Here is a 6,255-nt window from a genome sequence, read left to right on the forward strand (position 1 = left end):
GCATCAGGGAGGCACCTTGCACCAGAAGAAGGCACCACCATTAGCCAACCCCATGTCTCTTTTGCACTATGTAATGGTGCAGGCCAATTAACAGACTTCACAGTCTCTCTTTTGATTTTATTCCTGGGTAGGTCATTGCCTGTCAGTATCTAATTTCCAAAAAAAGTGGGTGAATTGCTGCTAAATGTGCCTGGAGAGATTTGGAACAGCAATTGGGGAATACTGTCAGATGTGCACTCACAAACTAACAGATGGGGAAAATGAGATGAAAGACTGGGACAAAGGGGTGGATCCAACTATCATCCAGTTAGCCTCCTTGCCCTATAAATGGATCCTCCTCCAATGGAAGAGCTACAACCCGGAGGAAGGCTCATTGAAGGATGGACTGGAGAAAAGCTTCAAACTTTACTCCGTGAAGTGGTAGGACAGGAGTAGGATCCAGCCCAATACTTTCTTTTCTTCAGCAAGCCTAGGAGCTTCTTAGGTATTGAATTTCTGAGAAATTATGGGATAGTTCTATTATTATCTATTGTACATTTGAAATCCATAATTCCAATAGTTCATATTACAAAGTTTATTTCCCATCTGATTGAAAATGCAAATACACTCTTGCTATGCATGTATGCCTTGATCAGTCATTAAGGGTTATACCTACATCTTATATCATTTAATAAGGAGCTTGTGTTTCCCCTGTATACCAGCATGAAGATTTTATGTTTACATTACTTCTTAAGGACGGGATGGTTAAAAGGATAAGTAAGTATCTGGTCCCCTTTGTTGGTATGGAGCACATTTTCTTATGAAACAATACTTGGCAAAATTCCAAGAATTAACAAATACAGTGATTGCTCAGTTGTGGAAAGCTCAAGACTACACCTCAGATTACATCTTTTGCCTCTATGTTGTTGACAGTCAGAAGGACTCAATACTGCCACAAGATTGCAATCCCCTAGAATCCTAAAATTATAATCCCCTAGAACCTCTTATTCTCTTAGACACCCTTAATTTAGAGCAAGTTTGGTGTAGTGGTTAAGAGAAGTGGACTGTAATCCAGAGAACTGTGCTTTATTCCCCACGCCTCCACATGCAGCCAGCTGGATGATCTTGGGTCAGTCACAGTTCTCTCCGAATTCTCTCAGCCCCACCTACCTCATAGGGTGTTTGTTGAGGAGAGAGGAAGGGAAAGAGATTGTAAACCACTCTGAGTGAAGGGCAGGGTATAAATCCAACTCTTCTTCTTCTCCCCTCCTCCTCCATTTATATTCTAGCTTTCAGACATCAAGAACCAAGATTCTTGAAGTGGCTAACAATAATTAAATCTAATATCCAGATGAAACATAAAGTGCAATTTACAGATACAGTGGTGTATGCTATGGTAATCACTTCAGGCCTTTGGGAATTTGGACAGGTTCCAAGCCTATCTGTGCAGAAGCAGAATGTATAAAGAGACTCAGGTGGACTCAGAGACTGGCTGATAAGCTGCCAACCCACAAACATTTGAAGTAGGATGAGTCTGTGGCAACAATAGTACAAATGATTTGATCCTTCTGTCCAGGTGGTCTGAATAGTTTGTCATTTCAAGACCTCCTGTCAATCCTGTTGCAACAGAACTGACAAAATCCTTCACTTTTCCAGTTCATGGAACCAGTGGGCACCCGCTCCAACCCTGCTGTTAGTCTGCATAGCACTTCAAAATACATTTGAAAAGGACATGGTTACAGAGACCTTTGGATCCTTCTGTCCCCTGATGCGGAACTGACAGACAGATAGATCCACTGCTGGAATCAACCAGAAGACTATGGAAGTTAATGTGTTCATTTTGAATATTATTGAGAATGCCTTAATTTTGTATTTATAATTTATAATGCACCACTTCGAATGTAAAAAAGAAAGAAAGCATCTTGTTTCTGTATCTTGCCCACAGTGAAAGATTATAGGTTTCTATAATCTTTTTAAAAAATTGGTTGTTAGGGGTTAGAATGACTCTCACAGGAAAAGAGGAAGTGTTACCATCCAGCATGTGGTAGATAGGAAGGTGGCTGACGTTGGTTCCCAGTTCTCTATTCACAATTCCTACTTCCTTATTCACAGATTCAGTCACAAATGTTGATGATATTAACAAAACTCTACACTGCAAAATAAGCTCTGGACCAGCATAAAGGCCTATTAAGGGGACGTAGACTGTTCCCTGGTCCAAAGCCTCTTTTGCAGCTCAAAAGTAGGGTACCTCAGGAGAAATTATTAAGAAAATTAGGGGTAGCTGAACCTCAAAATCAGTTTGGATCACCCCAAATCCTATATTCTAGGGACAGTCACTGGCGCACAGTTTAAACACTTGTTCTAGCATCAAATTCAAGAGCTTCTATTTGATATATGGTATCCCCAGGAAGCCACTGTGGCTAATATAACATGCTGTGAATAATGAACAGGGGCAGCTACATGCTTTATGCATTCCAAGAAAAACTTTGGACCAATCCCCAGGTGGAGGCAGGGGATCCCCCAGTTTGGAAGCCCTTCCTCTGCTTCAGGGTCATCTGAAAGCGGGGGAGGGGAGGGAAATGTCTGCTGGGTACTCTATTATTCCCTATGCAGACCGATTCCCAAAGGGAACAATGGAGAATTGATCTGCGGGTACCTGGGGCTCTGGTGGGGCTGTTTTTTGAGGTACAGGCACCAAATTTGGAGCATAGCATTCAATGCCTCTTGTCAAAACACCCTCCAAGTTTCAAAAGGATTGGACAAGGGGGGTCTGATTCTATGAGTCCCAAAAGAAGGTGCCCCTATCCTTCATTATTTCTAATGGAGGGAGGGCATTTAAAAGGTGTGCTGTCCCTTTAAAAGTGATGGCCAGAACTCCCTTTGGAGTTCAATTGTGCTTGCCACAGCCTTGCTCCTGGCTCCACCCCCAATGTCTCCTGGCTCCACTCTCAAAGTCTCCTGTCTCCACCCCCAAAGTCCCCAGATATTTCTTGAATTGGACTTGGCAACCCTAGACCATTCTGAATCATACATCCCATATGGAACCAGAAAGAGTTAACACTATGCTGTTACAGTAGGGTTGCCTGGTCTGACTCAAGGAATATCTGGGGACTTTGGGGGTGAAGCCAGGAGCAAGGGTGTGACAAGCACAATTGAATTCTGAAGGGAGTTCTGGCCATCACATTTAAAGGGACCCCATGCCTTTTAAATGCCTTCCCTCCATTTGGAATTCCAAAGGATGGGGGCACCTTCTTTTGGGACTCTTAGAATTGGACCCCCGGTCCAATTTTTTGGGAAACTTGAGGGGTGTTTTGAGGAGAGGCACTGGATGCTGTGCGGAAAGTTTGGTGCCTCTACCTCAAAAACAAGTCCCCCCTCAGAACCCCGGATACCCATGGCTCAATTATCCATCATACTCTATGGGAATCGGTCTCCATAGGGTATAATGGAGTGCCCAGCAGACATCCCTCCCGGCTTTGTGATGACCCTGAAGCAGGGGGAGGGCTTTCAAACTGGGGGATCCCCTGACCCCAGTGGGGGATTGGCAACGCTATGCTACAGGAGCCAGCACTTGACTAGGCTCAGTGGGGTCACTGACCTTGTCCAGGTAGGTACTTGATTAAGACAACTAACAAAAGATGTAAGACAAAAAAGGTGGAAAATTCACATAATGTATCAGTAAAATAATTTAAAATTTAAATAAAACTCGTATATTGGCAGTAAAACTACCTCAAGATGAGTGCTGAAACCAGTGGTATTAAAACATCATAAAAGTTAGCCTTAAAAGCAAGGCAGAAAGGCCAAGATCATAACAACAGAACAGGAACATTTTATACTGGCGCTGAAATACTAACAGAGTAGGCACTAACTGAACTTCAAGGGGGAGGGCAGATAAGGCATCACCACTGGGAAAACCTATTTCTGTTCAGTGCTCCCCTTTCTACTTCAGGCAGGGGCACAGAGTGCAGGGGTTGAGATGACTATAACTGGAAAGCAGGATGATACAGAAGAAAGGGGTCTATTACACTCCTGAGACCACCAAGTGAATTCATGGCTCAACTGAGATTTGAAGTTAATTTTTAAAAATTTACTATACTCACATTACACGCACACGTGAATTATCCGGAAAAGGAACATATTTAGTTGTATCAAATTGTATTTTTTCCCCACCAGGTTATTTTTACCTGGATGAAGCAAACTGTAATAAATATATCTGAGTAGTTCTTAAACCCTTTTCCACTACAGAAGAAGGAAGTGAACTTATTTTTGTGAGCTGTGTTGCTACTGAGAAGCAAGAGTCTTTTGTTCATAATCAAACATTCCTGAACTGGTTTCTTAGGGTGAAATACATTATAAGAAAAGTACTTTGGAGTTTATTAGACAATGTTAAGTGATGAAAGCATAATAGACAATTAATATCACTGGAACCGAAAGTACACAGTCAAAGCCAACTAAGTAAACCAAACCAAAAGAATTTTCCACTGCTGAAAGAAAATTCCTTTCTGACTATGGTATTGGGGGAGGAGATATTGCTATTTTATTTATTTAAAGCATTTGATGCCACCTTTCCACCCAGTCCATAGTTTCAAGTCAAAACATTAAAACAATTTTTTAACTGCATATATATGAAATACTAAAAACAAATTACCAAAACACAAACACATATTAACATATTTATAAAAAGGAAGGAGAAATATATTTAGCATACTTTAGAGACCAGACACAACTAGAATAACAGAATAATAGAGTTGGGAGGGACATCCAGTGTCATCTAGTCCACCCACCCACACAATGCAGGAAACTCACAAATAACCCTTCTCACACACATGCATACATCCCCAGTGACCCCTGCTTCATGCCCAGAATATGGCAAAAACCTCCAGAATGCCTTGGCAATCTGGCCTGGAGAAAAATTTCTGACTGACCCCAAAGTGTCAATCAGCATTTCCCTGGGTATGTAAGAAGGGGCTACAAGAACTAAACACTGATGCAACCCTTCCTATTCTCCTTTCTCATGATCTGCCTAATTCACAAAATTAGCATTGCTGTCAGATGGTCATCTACCATGTTTTAAAACCTCCAGGGAAGGAGAACACTGCTCTGTCAGGAAGTTCTTCCTAATTTGAGCTGGAAAATCTTTTGATTTAATTTCAATCTGCTGGTTCTGGTCCAACCTTCTGGGGCAACATAAAACAATTCTGCACAATCTTCTACATGACAGTCCTTCCAAGTACTTCAAGAAGGTGATCATATCACCTTTCAATTGTCTCCTCTTCAGGCTAAACATACCCAGCTCCTTCAACCTTTCCTCACAGGACTTGGTCTCTAGACTCCTCACCATCTTTGTTGCCCATCTCTGGACACATTCCAGCTTGTCTATATCCTTAAATTGTGGTGCCCAGAACTTATGACCCTGATACTATAAGCGAACTGATACTATAGGTGAGGTCTAACCAGAGCAGAGTAAAGTGATACCATCACTTCACATTATCTGGACACTACTGTTGATACAGCCCAGAATTGAATTTGCCTTTATAGCTACCGCATCACACTGCTGAGTCATGTTCAGTGTATGGTCCACTAAGACCCCTAGATCCTTTTCACACATACTACTGCCAAGGCAAGTCTCCTCTATCCTATAATGATTCTTTTGGTTTTTCCTACCTAAATACAGAACTTTGCATTTATCTCTGTTAAAATTAGTTTTATTTGTTTTAGCCCAGTTTTCCAGCCTGTCAAGATCATCCTGTATCCTGTCTCTGTCTTCTGTTGTATTTGCAATCCCTCTCAATTTAGTATCATCTGCAAATCTAATAAGCATTCCCTCTATTCCTTCATCTAGATTATTTATGAAGATGAACAAAACAGGTTCCAGGACAGATCCTTGAGGCACTCCACTTTTCTAACTAATATCACATTTAGTGCTTAATTGTTTCTCATTGCAACCAATGAGACTTCAGTGTGCTTGAATGAAAAACTGGTGATAATGATGTTCAGTTTTTCCAATGAGATATGTTAAACAAGTATTACGGCTATTGTTTAAACAAGCCTGAATCATGATTCAGATTCTCTACCATTCTGTAACATTGCAAGTATGGAATAGACCAGTAAGTTGTGTGTGTGCGTCATATCTTAGCACAAAATCTGTTTCTTGTGAGTGCCAGCAAAGTGAGGGTACTCTGAATTTTCCTCCTAATTTGGACAGTTGCAAGTAGTGTTCTATTGCATCCTTTTAAAGATAAGAGCTCAAAGTGTGTTTTAATTTTGCTAAGCTGA

Source organism: Heteronotia binoei, chromosome 7 (assembly GCF_032191835.1).
Source record: "Heteronotia binoei isolate CCM8104 ecotype False Entrance Well chromosome 7, APGP_CSIRO_Hbin_v1, whole genome shotgun sequence".
NCBI lineage: Eukaryota > Metazoa > Chordata > Lepidosauria > Squamata > Gekkonidae > Heteronotia > Heteronotia binoei.